The sequence below is a fragment of the Mastomys coucha genome, unplaced genomic scaffold (genome assembly GCF_008632895.1).
Source record: "Mastomys coucha isolate ucsf_1 unplaced genomic scaffold, UCSF_Mcou_1 pScaffold15, whole genome shotgun sequence".
Classification (NCBI taxonomy): domain Eukaryota; kingdom Metazoa; phylum Chordata; class Mammalia; order Rodentia; family Muridae; genus Mastomys; species Mastomys coucha.
The window spans coordinates 101,238,770-101,257,016 of NW_022196897.1; the positions used below are offsets into that span (position 1 = coordinate 101,238,770).

At 38.7% G+C, this 18,247-nt stretch overlaps 2 long non-coding RNA genes across 2 annotated transcripts in view; one reads left to right on the forward strand and one right to left on the reverse strand.

The window, feature by feature from the left end:
- The window catches only part of LOC116090674, a 26,998-nt gene extending 20,367 nt beyond the window's left edge, over positions 1-6,631 (forward strand). The window contains exon 4 of the long non-coding RNA XR_004118779.1: positions 6,559-6,631. This is a non-coding gene — a long non-coding RNA (uncharacterized LOC116090674). The remainder of the gene's footprint in view (positions 1-6,558) is intronic.
- On the reverse strand, positions 438-17,547 carry LOC116090675. Its single transcript, XR_004118781.1, has 3 exons — positions 17,408-17,547; positions 16,186-16,310; positions 438-1,206 (listed from the first exon to the last, which is right to left on the reverse strand). It is a non-coding gene; the product is annotated as an uncharacterized LOC116090675 (long non-coding RNA).
- Positions 17,548-18,247: the final 700 nt, after the last annotated feature.

Genomic DNA, 18,247 nt, shown 5'->3' on the forward strand with positions numbered 1-18,247 from the left:
AGCTCCCAGGGTCTCAACCACCAACCAAGGACTGCACATAGAGGGGTCTGATTGTTCTGGCAGCATGTTAAAGTAGAGAATTGCGAATTCAATCTTCAATAGGAGGAGAGGACCTCGGCCCTGTGAAGGTTCTGTGCCCCAGTGTAGAGGAATGCCAGGGCCAGTAAGCAGGAGAGGGTGGGGTGGCGAGCAGGGGGAGGAGGGAGGGAACAGGGGTTTGTTCTTGTTGTTTTTGTTTGTTTCTTTGTTTGTTTTTTGGAGGGGAAACTGGGAAAGGAGAAATTTACGTGTGAATAAAGAAAATATCAAAAAAAAAAGAGCAACAACAATAAAAATACTTTAAAAACAAAAACAAACAAACAAAAAGAAACATACCTCTTACTGTACAGATTATATTTTCTTTTATTAAAAAATTAAATGATATTTATTTGTGTGTGTGTGTGTATGTGTGTGTGTTGGGTGGTAGAAGACATGCCACAGCACCTGTAATGAAGATCAGAGTACAACTTGCTGAAGTCAGTTTTCACTTTACTGACAATTAAACTCAGGTCCTCAAGCTTGGCGGTAAGTGCCTTTACCTACTGAGCCATCTCAACAGCCCCCTTTCATCTGACCATTATCTCTATCATCTTTTCCTCTTCCTTGTGATATTACTATTTTTTGAATTACTTATTTTTTTAAGCTTTGTTTTATTTGGTTTATGTGTGAGTGTTTTGCTTGTATGGAAATATGTACACAAGATGCATACCTGGTGTCCATGGAAGTCAGAAGAGGGCATTGGATTCCCTGGAACTGGAGTTACAGAGGGTTGTTAACTGTTATGTGAGTGCTGGAAACCTAACCCAGGTCCTCTCCAGAAACAGCAAATGCTCTTAACTGTTGAGCCATTTATCCAACCGCTGTAACGTTTTAAATGCCAATCACTGGTGTTTTTACTTTTGTCTCTAGTGTAGTGTTTTTCATATAGAGAAGTGTCTATAGGCTTCAAATGAAACTTGAATGTTCTTCAAGAGTCCATGTATGGATCCCTGGGATGGCTCTGCTGGAAGTGATGAGACCTTGTAGGACTGAGCCTGATGAGAGGTTGGTGGGAAGCTCTTGAGGGAAATGATGAAAACTCCAAACCTTCAGTTCATTCTTTATTCTTTTCCTCACAGAGTGGTTTTCTTCTGCCATGTATTCATGCTTTGACACATTACTGTTGTGCTGTAGGAGAAAAGCAATAGAGTTGCTGAGTTTGGCGATAAAATTGCCAAATTGGGGATAAAACTGTAAGCTAAAAGTATGCCATCCCTCTTATAAATTGTTCCAGATAATATGTTATGGTAATGGAAAGCTAACACAGTCAATAAATATGTAAGTATGATTTATTTGGATGCATTTTTTTATACATCTGTTTTTATATAAACTCTTATAATAGTCATCTTGGGGAATGAAGTAATTGTTTGTTTGTTTGTTTGTTATTTCTTTAAAATCAGAATTAATTTCCTAGAATTAAAAAAAAATGGCTGAAGGCTACACATATTTAAATCAACATCCCTAAAAATCTCTCACATTCTGAGTGTTTTGAGATATCCCCCAGGAGAGTCTTCACCTTAAACATCTTCACTGGCTGAAGAACTCGTAGGAAGTGTTTCTGGGCCTATCTACTTCCCCTTTGCTGCTGAGCTTCAGTTATGCTCAGGAGCTTCCTGCTTTCTATGGAGATTCACTGGTTTAGAAGGAGCCCTTCTGCCTACTTTCCCTCTGTCTCTTTCTCTTCCCTTCTTTTTTTCCCCTTTCTTCAAGTTCTGCTTTCCCTACAAGCTACTCAAAAATCCTCTACCTTGTTCTCAGATTTCTAGTTCATGCCTCACCTAGGCCAAGGATTTCTGGCATGAGTTTTCTTCTCCACAGTCTTTGTTACTCTCTGCTCCTTAGTCACAGTGTTAGTGTTTTACTTGCCCATGGATTATCCCTCTACTTCTGCTTTGAATGATGTACTTGTCACAGAGAAAAATGTGTAGATGTTGCAGGAGTATTTGTGAACCAGCTACCCACTGAAGGAGAGAGTGTTACCCACAGCCACAAGCTTTTTTTATCTTTTGCCATCTGCTTCTTCTGCTGGAGTAAGTACATCTTTCCTAGTCAGTAGTTGGTCAGTGTGTATAATACAAAACTATATATTAAATCTCACATGAATGATCTAAATTATATATAACATATGTTACATGTTATTAATATATTGGCCTGTGTACACAAATAGATTCAATCAATTTCTGATGGTATTTTTTTTTTTAAAGTATAGAATAAAGTTTATTTAGGGCATAGGAAGGGGAGTTGAGAGCAGTAGTAGGGACAGGGAAAGAGAGAGAGAGAGAGAGAGAGAGAGAGAGAGAGAGAGAGAGAGAGAGAGAGAGAGAGAGAGAGAGAGAGAGAGAGAAAGAGAGAGAGAGAGAGAGGGAGAGCACGTGGAGAGAGGTGTGTATGGGGGAATGGGGAAAGCAGGAACAGAGAAGGAAAGAGGAGAAGAGAACAAGAAAGTGAGAGAGTAAGATCAATCAATCAATCTCAGATGGGAAATATTTTAGAGATTTATTTTATTTTAATTTGTGTGTGTGTGTGTGTGTGTGTGTGTGTGCACTTGTGCATTGTGTGCAGGGGCCGACTGAGGCCACAAGAGTGTCAGATCCCATAACACTGGAGTTACAGGGAATTGTGAGCTGCCCAACATGGGTGCTGAACTTGTGTCTTTTGCAAGAGCAGTAAGTTTTTTAACCGTTGAGCCATGAGCTAACTTTCCAGATCCTCAGCAGGAAACTATTGTTTGAAAAAACATTGAATCAGTACTGATTATGTATTGTCTTTCTTCCACGTTATTGTTCCTCAAATAATGCACTAGAACAAGTATCTACAAAGCATTTACATTATGTTAGGCTTCATATGCAATACAGAGTTGATTAAAAATGTGTGGGAGGCATTTGAGAAGTTGAAGCTAGTAGATCCCAAGGTAGAAGCTGACCTAGGATGAAAAACAAATTTGAAGTCAACCTGTGCTTTGTAATAATACCTTGCCTCAAAGGGGGAAAAACATAGAAGGAAGCATGTTTTTGAAAGTTACATATATATCTATATACATACAGATATACACACACATACATTTATTTATTTTTATGTGCCTATGGGTGAATGTGTTCAGGTCAAAGAAAACTTTTTTTTTCTTTTTTCTTTTTGTTTTTGGGTTTTTTCGAGACAGGCTTTCTCTGTATAGCTCTGGGTGTCCTGGAACCCACTCTGTAGACCAGGCTGGCCTCGAACTCAGAAATTCCCCTGCCTCTGCCTCCCAAGTGTTGATATTAAAGGCATGCACCACCACCACCTGGCCTAAAGAAAAACATTTAAAGTTAGTTTTGTCTTTCTACCATGTGGGTCTCAGGGATTGAACTCAGGTCTTCAGGCTTGACAGCAGGGACCTTTAGCTGCTGAGCTATTTTGCTGGCCCCCTATCATGTTCTACAGAAGATTTGAGCACCCATGTATTTTAACATCTAAAAGGAATCCTGAAAGCTATTAATTCCCTGCAAATATTGAGAAAGATTGTATTTGCACTGCATTATATTTCTAAATAACATAATGCATTTTGTTTTTATTTTTAAAGCACATCTCATCTAAATTCATCTTCCTAGATTTTGGTTTTCATTCAAGATTGCATTTTTAAGATTAAATTTGTGTATGTATGTAGCTGTAATTAATTCTCTTCAGTTTCTTCTTGGCATTTCATTGTGTAAAAATAACACAATTTATTTAGCTTTCCCTCTTTGGGCTGTTGCCATTTTGTTATTGATACTATTATAAAGAGTTCTGCTATAAGTATTCTGGTGCATGCCTCTTGATGTTCCTGTGCAAAGATTTTCATAAATTCAGTGTATAAACTGACCTTTGCATTGTCTAACTCTGGATATTCAAATATGCCCCTTTCCAAGGCAGGATAATCAGAATAAGGCACAACACACACATTTATATGATATATATCTGCTCACATCTCCCTCTTTAACAACACTTGGTTCTTCTTTTTCTTCATCTCCATCTCTGTGTCCCCTCTTCTATCTTTTTCCCAGTGAGAGGGGTGTTCACTATGGTTTTAAACAATCATTTCTCAAGTCATAAATACTTTCTTGTGACTTATCATTGCTCCTCTTTATGAGTTCTATTTGTGCATGTCCTCCATTTCTCCACTGTTTCTTTTTATTTTCAGTTTTATAAATTCTATGTCAAAAATATCTTCTACTACTTTTGCCAATTCTTCTTCTCCTCCTCTTGCTTCTTGTCCTCTTCTTCTTTAATTTGAGAAATGTTTTGATGAACTTAACTGTTAAGTGTTCCTACAGATTAATATGTCTACATATTTTCATATGGCTTATGTTGTTATGTCTTATGTAAAAAATTGTTTTGTCTTCTGGGGTTATAAAAATTAACTCTCTATGAAATTATCTAACTCCTAATTGCTTTTTCTTTTCATTTGTCTTAATCTACTGCCAATAGAGGATTTCTTCTTAAGTATAAAAGTATAGTATATTTCTTATACAATCAATATGCTAACTCCATTGCTTCCTTGGAAATCCTTCAGTTATCTTTCTAATATCAGTTTGTCTGTAAATTCTGATCCCTGGGTATTCAGTTTGTGTAAATATTCAGTATTCAGTATTATTTTCTACATACAATGACTTTCTTTCTTTCTTTCCTTCTTTCTTTCTTCTCCCTTTCTTCCTTCCTTCCTTTCTTTCTTTCCCTTTTTCTTTCTTTCCCCTTTCCTTTCTTCCTTCTTTCTGTTTTTCTTTCTTTTGACTTTTTCCCCACCCTTTCCTTTCACCCACCTCTTTTTCTTCTTGCTTTATCTAGGACCAGATCTCCAGAACAAGTCTGAAGAGAGGAATTCCTACATAGAACACATCATTATCTCATTCCTCCCCCTTCTCCATTACAAATGCTATTTACTGCAGCTAACTGATAAGGATCTTAATCAGACTGAGGAATTTCACCTCCACTTGGTGCCCAATTTACCAAGATCTTAATGTTTTAAATGAATGTTCAATGTTGTCAGTTTATTCTTCTTCATGTATAAGCTACTTTTCTTCTACTCTTACTGTGATATTGTTCTTTCAGTCTTTTGATATTAGACTACACCTATGTATCTAGGTTGGATCCATGAGTTGATTATGGTATTGTATTTCATGAATAGATTTGGCTAATATTACTTTGCTTCTGAATTTTAAATATTTGTTGCTGTGAGAAAGGAGCTAGTCATTTCTCCTTTTCTCTTTTCTCTAACATTAATAAAGAATCATCTTTGCCTAATTTTGGTAACAGGATTTTGTTATCGTCACACAAAGAATTATACTTGAGAAAGATTTTTCTCCATTTGTTCTCAGACAAAAAATATCTGATTAAAATGATTGGTTTCTTAAAAATGTGAAAGTGTTCTTTTCCAAAATAATACTAGAATGCTTTCAAAGAAAGATTCTTAATCCTTCTTTCAGTTTCTTTAAGAATTATTAGCCAACAACCCATATCTACTCTTCTTTTTTGTCATGTTCTTATTTATATTATATATTATATATAACTTATTTTATATTAATTTGTTCATGTCTTATTGGCTTTTAACTTCTTGCATACTGAACCATATTAGTATACTAATGCTATATTTTAAATGTCTGTTATGTATTTTAGTCTAATACTCTATGGCTAGTATGATTCTGTTTGCAAAAAAGGCCAGTGGCTTCACTTTCTATATCTTAAAAGAGTTAAAAGCAAACAAACAAAAAACCCAAAAACAAACAAACAAAAAACCAAGCCATAAAGCTGAACCTTATGCCATAGGCAGTTTCCCACAGAGATAAACTAAGCATCAACAACTTATCCCATGCATTAAATTTTGTAATGTGTTCATTCATGCAAATTTGAAGAGCTACTATACCTAAGAAGCAGATACTAAAAAGAAAGCTACTATAGCTAAGAAGCAGATACTAAAAAGAAAACTACTGCATTTAAGAAGTAGATACTAAAAAGAAAAAGCCTGGGGGTCAAATGACTTGCCTCTTGTGGTCTGATCCTAAGCAGGGCTCTGGAATTACCTGTGGCTGGCCCCTTAGATAATATCAAAGAGTGTCTGCAGACCTGTAGTTCTATGCACTTTAGACAATAGAGAACCACCTGGTCTCTGCTTTACTGACTGTTCAAAGGCACCCTGTCTCTGGAGCCCTGAGAGCTCCACAGGAGATGAAATCATGGATAGCTTGGGGCTCACAGGGTAGAGGCATTGTGGAAGAAGTTCACTGCCTGAGTCAGTTGAGTGTTTCTTATTTTGACCATTCAGCCCATTATCTAGGTTTCTAAAATATAAAGAAAGTTTAGTTTGTTCTTTTTATATCAATGAAAGACTAAACTTGAAGACCTTCATATATTTTAAAGTTATATACACATGATTACATTCAACCCTTGGAAATAGAAACAGGGAATGCTGAAACAACAATTAAAAGAAATCCATTCAATGATAATTGTGTTCCATCATTTTACTTTGAGCTGTGATTTCAAGAAGACCAAGAAAACTTATGGACATGATGAATGCTAAGTGCCTGTGGACTGTGGTCTGACAACAGGTAACAGAATCATGGCAGAAGTGGCTATGAATTCAACCTTTGCCTTGAATTCCACCTCTACAAAGACAGGTAGGACATTTGAGTTCTGTGAGTTGTTAGGGGGGGTGGGGAAATTTTGAAGGGTCTGCTCAGAATGTTATATTCTATTTCAAAAAGACACGCACTTTGTGTCAGCATGGCTGCAGAGATGCACAGAGATGTGGAGATGTGGCTGGGGAGATGCTCACAGTAGAGGCTGAAGCAGCGCTATGTGTTTACACATGCACGGAAACTCATGCACTGGACGCTCTTCAGGTTGCCCCCTCACCCCCCCAAATCACTTAGAATATTTTTTTGGCTTCTAAGAATAGAAAATCCTGATTTGCTTAAGCCATAATAGAAAAAAATAATGTTATTCATTGATAAGAGCTGAGGTAGATGATGCCTCCTTCCCATCCCTTCTCTTAGCATTGACCTCTTCTGTGTATCAGGTTTATCCTTGGGCTAAAAGCCAGGTCTGAGGCTGATCTGAGGCTTCCATTTTCCTGTAACCACACTGGGAGGAAGTGTTTCTCTTCCTCTGGATGCTGTAGTTGGGTGCTATTATCAGAGACAGAGATTGTTGGGGGAGGGGTCAAAGAGAGACACAGACAGAATTGGGGGGGAAGACAGAGAGATAAAGAATGATGGGTGGATGGACAGATGGGTGGGTGGGTAGATGGATGCATGAAAAATGGTGGTGTGAGAGAGACAGGGACAGAGAGAGACAGAGCAAGATAGATCAATAATAGATAGGTGATAGATAGATAGATAGATAGATAGATAGATAGATAGATGATAGATAGATGATAGTTAAATAGACAATGGATGATAAATGACAAATGATAGGGATAGTGAGATGGCTAGATAGAGGAAAAGTGAGAGGTAGAGGTAGGTAGATAAGTACATGTTAAATGATAGAGCAATAGAGACAAAGAGAAAGTGAATGAGATAAAGATAGAGATACAGGGATATATATATATATACACATATATATATACATATATGTACATATATATATAACATAACATATATATACACACACATATATATGTATATTTATATACAGAGAGACACAGAGACACAGAGACACAGAGAGCATGCTCCATCAAACTTCCCCTTGATTTTGTGGAAGGCTTCACCAGAGTCCTAAGAGGAGGAAGGGCCTTGCCCTGGAGTAGGGCGTTTGCTTTAGTTGCACACAGTGGAGGCTTGGGATCGATTTTAAGAAGAAAAAATTTGTTTATTCTAAAATACAATTTACTAGAGACTAGGCACAGTTTCTGGTAAAAATTAAGCTTTAGAGACAGCTGTTCTTGGTGAACATTGACCAGGTGTCAGTTAGTATGCTAAATCTTGCATTTGAATAATCCCAATTGATTTTCATAACAATGTAAGGTACTCCTCCACCGGTTCCCCAGACCCCATGCTTCAGCTTTTCCAAGAGAGAGCATCTTGCTCTGATTTACACATCAAGTTAGCAAGAGTATACTAGAACAAGGGAGCATGATGCTAGTCCTTGTCTTCAGAAGTTTTCTACCTCCCAGGAGGAAATGTTTGTATTTATATGTCAGAAATCGGGCTGTATGTAATAAACCCTTCAGTTACATGTACAGTTACAGTAGACTCAAAGATAGCTTGAGATAACAGGATGGATCTATGATGTTTGATTTTCAAATTAGGGGCATAATAATGATTTTAACAATCATACAGAAAGAGATGAGGTCAAGAAAATAGCATGAACATTTTTAGACAAAGGACATTAGTATAAATGGGAATAAACTATAGCAGCAAAATATCTTCTTGTGATAAAGAACAAAGCAATGGGGCTGGAGGGATTTTTAGCAATTCCAATCACATGCTGCTCTTACCAAGGGCTTGAGCTTAGTTCTCTGCATCTACACCAGACTCATAATCACCTATAACTCCGTCTACAAGGATCTGATGCCCTCCTCTGGCCTCTGCCAGCATTTGTATACACACACACACACACACACACACACACACACAATTAAAAATAAAGCATATCTTAAAATCATTATAGAAAAGATTAGCAACTTTTGGAATGATTCAATTTTACCTATGGAATATTTCTAATTGAGTTATAATGAGAAAGATTTTAAAATATAAGTGAGTAGTTGGCTACTCCAGATAAGAGATGTGTGAATCTCCACAATGAAAATATATAGTGGAGACCCTGTGCTCAGTCTAATGGATGGCTGTGAGCCTCTACTTCAGTAATGTAGGGTACTGGCAGAGCCTCTCAGGAGACAGTTATATCATGCTCAAACTAGAAAAAGGACCCAAGGAGCTGAAGGAGGTTCCAGCTCCTTAGAACGAACAACAATATGAACTAACTAGTACCCTAAGAGCTCCCAGGGACTAAACCACCATAGTGGGACACATGGTGGGACTTGTGGCCCCAGCTGCATATGTAGCATAGGATGGCCTAGTTGGTCATCAATGGGAGAAGAGGCCCTTGGTCCTGTGAAAGTTCTATGCCCTAGTGTAGGGGAATGCCAAGGTCAGAGAAGGTGGGTTGGTGAGCAGGAGGAGGGGGAAGGGAATAGGTTTGTTTTGTTTTTGTTTTTGTTTTTGTTTTTTTTCTGGAGGGGAAACTGGAAACCGAGAAATATCATTTGAAATGTAAATAAAGAAAATAATTTATAGCTGGCAAGATTGCTCAGTGGTTAAGAGCATCGACTGTTCTTCTGAAGGTCCTGAGTTCAAACCTCAGCAACCACATGGTGGCTCACAACCACCCATAATGAGATCTGATGCCCTCTTCTGGAGTGTTTGAAGTATAGCTACAGTATACTTGTATGTAATAAATAAATCTTTAAAAAAAAAGAAAAGAAAAGAATCTAATAAAAATGAATTTAAAAAAAGAAACTATACAGTGGAAATCGAAAGGTGACTCATCACCTCTCTACAGGTTAAATGTGAGGCTAGAAGTTGAGCATGAGAGTTGGGGAGAGCATTCATCGGGGAAAGCACTTGCTTCGGAAGCTTGAAGACCTGAGTTCAGACTCCTAGCACCCAAATGAAGCCTGACACAGTATCACATTTGTATCCCTTGTTCTTACAGCAAGAAGAGAGGAAGGAGCAGCTTTCTGGCCAGTGAGCCTCACTTGTGCAATGGTGAGACAGCTACAGACAGACCCTCTTCAAACAAGCTGCAAATTGAGGACTGACACCTAAAGTCTTCTGACCTACACACGTGCACACACACACACATACACACACACTATTGCATTGCAAACCTATTAGTTTTGTATTTTAACTACTGGCATAAAAGAGATTTCTATATTTGCATATATATTTTGGCAGCGCAGGACATTTAGTTGCTTGGATTTTCCTAGAAATCATGACCAAGTCCAGAGATCAGTTATGAAAGAGATGTTCTTAACTCCATTTTTTTTTCTTTTTTTCTTGTCGCACAACACTTTCCATTTGTCCTCAAACAGGTTTTGCAAGGAAGAAGCTGCTTGTTTCTTAGGCAGGTGGCTCCCTCCCTGTGCTGCAGTTGGAGAGCGTCAATCATCACTGACAACCTGCAATACCCAGGCCTGGGTGTCTCCTCCAGCTATCACTGTCTGAGACTCTTAAAAGGGATGTGTAGTCCTCTTAGGTCTCGTTTCGTGCATTCCACACGTAAGTGGAAAAGTTTATCCGCACTGACATGAAGAGCCTCATTCAGCTGGAACTTTTTGTTTTTCTACAACAAATAATCCTTTCTTTCTATTCTGTAATGCTCAGGCTCATCTACAAATTCTTGAACTCTTTCTTAGACGTGCACAGTCTCAGCAAAACTGCACCTCCCCCCCCCACCAAAATTAACATCAATCAGCAAGTGTATGCTATTTTTAATATCAAAGACAGGTTGTTGGAATGACTGGACTTTCCGGTGGAGAAGTAGAGGCGGTGGGCTGGGACCATGAAGAGTCAATCATTAATCACTTCCTTTGTTTTTTCAATGGCTTACTATGCTTTAAAAATTGTATTATTTCAATAAAACAATCTACAAATAAACACAAAACAAAAGGGCACGTGTAGGGACATATTGAAAGGAAGCATGCATACCAAAAAGATAAGTGCAAATTGGATTTGAATATTCATGAGTCACAAATCATTGACAGTTTGAAATAATGCAAAACAGCTTTATAAATGAGGTTAAGGCAAAGGACATCAAAGAAATGCATCTTTAAATCAATAGAAATTTGATTGTGTATGTACTTGTAAATTGTGGCTACAATGTTTGCGACATGGGAGAAAAAATACTGTGTGTCTCTGATGAAGGGGGAGGATACATAAATATTCCCTCTGTATATTATATTTTTGCAATTCATCATGTGCCTGGAGCCAAGCCAGGTAGAAAAGTGGTTGGACATTGTACTTCCTGCTCAAGAAAGAGTTTCCTTGTGCAGAAATCGAGTTTCAGACCTTTGCCTGGTGAGTCTTCATTTGCCTTACTAAAAAGACTTAACTGCACAACCGTTTGTACAGTTGAATCCTTAGGCAGAGGAAGCATACCTAGCTTTGGAAAATGACAACTTTAAATCCTTCATGGCAATGAGCTCCCGCCAGAGAGCACCTATCTTAGAGAATACATTACTACTTAGAAGGGCAAAATGGAAATGCAAGCAATGAGAACAGTTTGCAAGACTCTCTTGATAACGAAGCAAGAGCATTGGATAGCAATGACAATAGATATGTTGAAATAATTGGAGTTGCAAAATGTAGGCAACTCAGCCTTTTGAATGGAAATGTTTTTGTTTTGCTCAGCAGTGACTATTCACTTGCAGGTCCTTGATAGAGGATCTAGGGAACACTTAGCCTGTGATTGGCATGATATTTGAGACAGTAGGTCTTAGAAACCAAAGCCATATTTAGGCACTGTATTAAAGCAGGGACAGTTCTCAGTTAAGTAAGCTCTCTTAGAAGCTTGACTTGGATGATCCGTAGGTTGTGAAGCATTTCTCTGAGGTAACAACTCAGTAACTCTCCTTTTCACATTCTGTCTCGGTTTCTGGGATGAAGAGTAAGGTAGGTGACGAACAGGAGCATCACAGTGCATATTGCATTAATGTGGAAAAGACGGCTGAATGTGATCAGCTTAGAAAATTCACCTTTACAACTTTGCTAGGCCATCCTTTAAGGCAGACATTTAAATTCAGGAGGTACAATCGAGCTGAGGCAAGGCTTGGGAGAAAGAGACTCTACGTTGCCTCCAGCTTGCTGCCTTATAGAGAAGGAAGCTAGCCTGACTTGTATATTGACCATAATCAAGGACAGCCATGAGTTCTGAAGGCAATTAAAAACAATCATCTCTGGAGAGATGATTCAGTGGCTAGGAGTGCTTGGATGGAACCATGAGGACTTGAATTCAAATCTCTAGCACCATGTGAAAAGTTAGACATGGCCATGGCTGTGTAACCTATAATAGTTGTAGCCATTGTAACCATGGCCTGTAATGGTTGTAACCATTGTAACCATTGCCTATAGCTTCAGCATTGGGAGACAGAGGTAGATGGAGCTCAAATCCCAGGAAGGTCTCTGGCTAGCTAGCCTAGCCAAACTGGTCACTTTCTGGTTCATTGAAAGACCCTTAAAGGAATGAGGCAGAGACCAATAAAGGAAGACACTTAATATGTTTCTTTAAATGTCTTCCTCTGGCCTCCCTATGCTTGTCTGTAGACTCACCTGCCTGTATCATATACAGACACAACATACACATCAGTATACATGTCAAAAATAAAAATTAAATAAAAGGTTAAAAATTAATGAATTAGCTTCCAAAAGGCCACTATGTAGCCAAGGATAGCCTTGCGCAATTGCTTTTCTTGTCTACCTGTCAAGTGCTAAGATTATAGGTCAGCCCAGCATAGCCGGTTCATGAAATGTTGGTGAGTGAACTTTGGACTTCCCACATACTGAGCAAGCACTATCCCATTGAACCACATCTCCAACCCCTTTAATATCTTTATTAAAGTCTGCAATTATAATGTTCTAGAACCAACTTAGATATATTTACATTGTCTCTGTAAGCCATCACATGTTATTTTTGATATATGACAAGAAATCTCTTGTCTTTCCAAATGTATTAACACATTAACTGTGGAAAAGAAAATGCTTTTGATACCTTTTTCATAAAATGTTTCATCTTAATATTGGTATCTATCCATATAAATAACAGAACCTCCTGTTAGCCTCAATATTTGACCTAAAAGTTTCTGCATCATCAGGAGCAAATATCTGCACTTTCCCCTTCTTCTAATAACCTTTATTTTCATCAAGTCATGGGCTCCAACTTTCTTAATAAGAGTGATTTGCAACACCTGTACATGTGGCAACTTTCAATAAATGGTGTGTGTGTGTATGTGTGTGTGTTGAATCACTTAACATCTAAACTAACACACATCACTTTGTGTTGGTCAGAGAGTGCAGATATTGTCTTCCTCACAGGGTTTTAGCAGAGGAGAAGTTCATTTTCATTTTTTTTTTCTGCCTTTGATTATCTATTGTTTGCATTTGGCTGTGCTGTGGATTGAGCCCAGGGCCTTGGGCATGCTCAGGGAGTGCTCCAACACTGAGATGCACCCTCGGCTCTTCCTTGTTTTTATAGTGAGACTGTTTCTGACCTTATAGCTTAGCCTGGCCCTAAACTCCTTTTGCCTTTCCTCACAAGCAAGCACAGCATCTAAGATTTTCTTTCTAAGATGGCAGGGAGACTCTCTCTCTGACTTTAATCTCTACAGTCCATGTGTCTGGTCAGTTGATGCTAGCTCTGAGAAGGCCTTTGGTGCACCTCCTCTCAAGCCCCTTGTCAGAAGCAAGAAGTTAGAAAATCCAAAAGCTGTCATGTCTGGTAATTCAGTATCAAAGTGAATGAAAGTTAGAATAGAATAAAATACTTAACATTGATTCTGAATTATTTAACAATAAATTACTGAATTCTATTAAAGTCTTTTCTTATCATAATAAAAGAAACAGTCTCTATCCTAAATGTCACCTTGGGGGACCCTTGGACCTCATGCTCATTTTGCTATGCAAATAGAATTAAGTTTATCTTGAAAGAACAGGGGAGTGACAGTTAAGGCACTTTCATTTCCTATTCTGCCACTAACTCCTGTGACAAACTTTGCACAAGGAACTTCAAATTCTTTGGGTCTTTATTTTTCCCAAGTATGAAAGAGGAGGTTGGTTTAGAGACCAAGGTTTTTGAAGTGTGGCTCAGTCTTTGGGGATGAGAGGAATCAGCAGGCTAGAGTGTGTAAAAATTTCTAATAGTTTGTTAATTCTGATCCATATATCTACTTTGCCCCATAATTATTCTATTGAATATTGAAGCAATGGTCATGTTCTTGGCTCCTCTTTGTATGTTGAGGCTGTGCAAAGAATTCCTAAAACCTTATAAAAGAAGGGTCTAGAAGAAAGAATATAAAAATTAAGTAAGTATAACTAAGTTTTATACATCCAATCCACACAATTATTTGACTTGACGTATACCCCTCTGGGTATAATTGTTCTTTTCCCTGTCTGCCATCAGCACCATTTATGGTACCATGTTGTTGTAATTTAATGGAGGGATGCTCTTGGCTGATACTGAACAATGATTCACCTACATGGCTGTAACTGCTTCTCTCTCTCTTTCTCTCTCTCTCTTTTTTCTCTCTCTCCATCACTTGGCCAATATCTGCTTCTCATATAAGCTTTATTTCAGAGATTCTAGAGTGGTCCATATTCCATCCCAACCTCAGTTTTCAAAGATCAATGGCTCTTTCCTCTGTGGTTTCAGGGCATTTATGACTGCCAATGGTACTGCATTAGTAGAGTGGTGTTAAAACAAGTGTCTACTTCTTGGAAGTCTGAGTTGGTGATACAATATAACTGCTAGGATTTCTAAATATGAAAGGTAAATATTCTTTGGGGAAAAAAGCCCAAGTAACAGTTTATAATAAATTGTCTAAACAAACAACACTTGGGTAATTTTCTTGGCTCCCTGAGTAAGGAGGCTCTCTGGTTGATCTGATATTACTTACTGAAGGAGGGGTAGGGGTAGTCTTCTATCAATATCTTGATGAGAGATGATGTAAGTGCTTATTTCTCTTAGGTCATAGACTCAAACAGTCAGCATGACAAACACTAAGCTGATTCTATATGTAAAGGTTTGTCAGGCACACACCTCAGGCAAAGGTACGGGGAGTTAATAAGACTCGCAGCCTTCATAATTAAAAATATGAAGCTGTGGGCCTGAAGAGATGGCTCAGAGGTGAAGAACACCAACTGCTCTTCCAGAAGTCCTGAATTCAGTTCCCAGCAACCACATGGTGGCTCACAACCATCTGTAATGGGATTGGATGCCCTTTTCCGGTGTGCCTGAAGACAGTGACAGTGTGCTCACATGAAATAAATAAACAAATAAATAAATAAATAAATCCTGTTCTATGACAAAAGTAGCAAATTGGGTGTTCTTGGCTTAACATCATTTCAGCACTTGCCCATGTAACTAGGACTTTAGTTTTGGATACCAGTTGGATTTCAGCTGGGAAAAATGTAAGCCAAGGAAGAGGCAAGGCAGAGTAGTGTAATTAAAGGGGATTTCACAGTGTGAGAAATTGGTTGCATGTTAGCTTCAGAAACTGTATCTATTTCCCAGTAGCTATAGAAGAGTTGAGAACATCACAGAAGATCTGTTTAAAGTGCTCCATGAAGGAGTTTAGAATTACTTTTTTTAAAAAATGGCATTCCTTAAAAAAAAAAAAAAAAAAGGACCTGGGAGAGACTGCACGATGTGGACACAAACCTCTGATCTCCAAAGTTTAGTCTGGTTATATAACGTAAAACAATTGAAAACAACATGTAAAACAATTGAAGGGTGAATTTTGAAGATGAGTGAACTAGCCCAAACAAACATCATCAGAGGACCTAAGGAGGGATGTAACTGCGGAAAAAGAGAACCGCAACAGTGAGACAGAGTAAGGATGTGGCTGGAGAGGTAGTTCACCCCTTAAGAGTGCTTGCTGCTTTTGCAGAGTACAGAAGGTGTTTTTTACTGCAAACCTCTCAGGAGACTTACTACTACTCCAGCTCCTGGGTTCTTATGCCCTCTTCTGACCCCCTTGGGCACTGCACTCAGGAGCACATACTTCCCCTTCCCCATAATCATACAAATAAAAATAAAATAAATCTTAAAAAAACGAAACAACAAAAACTGGGAGTATTTTGAGATACATGGAATGAGAGGTGTATACAGGATACTATTACAAACATTTTATACTATGTTTCTATATGCTTGTATTAATTTGGATTTTTTTTTCAAAATTATGTGGAATATTGAACACTAGTAGCACGTCCAAATTTCTTGTCACACTCATTGCACATGGCTTCTGGTGATCAGTCTATCAAGGGTCTCATTCACAATCCTATCATTGCTGTCTTCAGTACCCCACTTTCCTGGTTTGGGGTTCAAGATTAGAATTTTTTCAGTAACTTTGAAGATGTGTTTTGTTTACTTTTTCAAATTGTGTACCTGTATGCGTACATGTTGGTGTGCGCTGGTATCTGAGGTAAGCTGCAGAGATCACTGGAGGCTCTGGAGCTGGAGTTACAGGTTGCTATGATCGATATCATGGAGTGGCTGGGAGCTCTCGTCCTCTGGAAGAGTAATGCATGCTCTTAATTGCTAAGTCATCTCTCTAGCCCCTTCTTAGTAACTTTTAGCCAAAATTTAAAACTAATATTAATAGCATGCACGAATTTAAGAGAGTCTAACTGTAGTATGGAATTGAGTTTTAGCTAAAAGCTGCCGCTGGACCTGGTTGGTGAAGTTTCACATAGATGCTCAATGAATGTGCACATTCTGAATTACAGAAAACCATCTACAGATCAAGACACAAAGACTGAATGTGTGCATGTATCATAGAAAGATGTTCTGAAAAGGGGAAAAAAAGCAGAAGCATGCACATGCTTATCGTAACTTGGCTACTGAGTAACCTCAGAACTGTTCTGTTGGGCTTGGGTGGTGACTAGTCTGAACCCCCTTTGGATGTTAGAAGAGAGGTAAATGAGGGTCTGGGACAGTAGGATGCCACTGGGAGCCCCTGTTTTCACTCTCATTTCCCAGACGGTCTTCACCAAGGACCATAGGTTCATACCCTCCCCTCCGTTCTGGGGTATGCTCATCTTCAGATTTTTGAGAGAGGGCCAGTAAACACAGAATCTTTCCCTTAGTAATGCACTTAGAAGTTTACTAATCAATGATCGGGATCCTGACCTTAACTTTGGGATCATATAAGCTTTACAGATTAAAAGCAAAAATCCTTCAGAAATGAAATATGAAACTCATCCTTAGAAATGCTTTCTGGAGCCAGAGATGCTAGCCATACTATAGTCCCAGCACGTTGGAGGCTGAGGCAGGAGGGCTGCTGTGAGTTTAAGGACAGCATGGGCTCCAGAGTGAGATGTTGTCTAAAGAAAGCAGGTAGAAGGGAGAGGCAGGGAGGAGGACAATGAGGACAACAAGGAGTACTTCTCAGAATCCCAAACTTGCATGCTGTACAAAACTTCCATCTACTTGAAGAACGAGAATGTGCAGGTCACCACGTAGAATCTGACAGATACCTTCAGGTGACAGGATTCTCACTTTCATGAACTTTTGATAAGTCTGTTAACTGAATTGTAAAAATGATACCCATGGTCTTTTAATCAAACAAATTACTTGAATATCTTAAATTTTAAACAAGTTTTATTACCTTTTCCTTAACAAATGGTCCGTATTCAAAACTCCGAGGTGGTGACACAGTTCTTGAGTTGGGTATGGGACATGGTGAATGAAGGCCCATCTTAATTTATTTTGTCGATACTGTTATTACATGTATGCCATGAATTTTACACTGCAGTCATCTGATATGTAATAAAACAATTTAAAGGAAAGAATTACAATACATACAGCAACCATGATAATAAAATCATAAAGATAAAAGAGGCCGGTCTGTGGAAGGAAGCAACTGACCGTTTCTCACTATAGTTTCTGTTCTAAACTATTATATAGAATAGTATAGGAAAATGAATAGTAGTTACATAAACAACCACCACTACCACCACCAATGTCAACAACAAAAAGAAAGGGAGGAAGGAAGGAAAGAAGGAAGGAAGGGAGGGAGGGAGGGAGGGAGGAAGGAAGGAAGGAGAAAGGAAATTCAAGGAGAGGTTACAGGAGTAGAGGGGAAGGGTGGGGAGGGGAAGAGGACGAAGAAAGGCGGAAGCCAAAAGTCCAGCTCTGCAGAATTGCAGCCCTGCTGGCTTCCGGCCTGAGTGGCCTCTAACAGGTCTGCTGTTGCCTGCTTTGCACAGGAGGACTCTTCAGCCTGAGACCCCGGTGCACATAGCATGGATCTGTTTAGGGTTCAAATCAAAATAAAAGGACCTCAGCCCTGTGATACTAAGCGGTTGACTTCAATTTCACGACACTTTTTTTTGTGACATTCTTTCCTTTCATAAAAGAAACAGATCAATATTTACTTGAAGATAAAGTCGAGTACAAGCTCGGGCGTGGGGGTGTGGGATCAGATCTCTTCTCTCAAAGTTGGGCG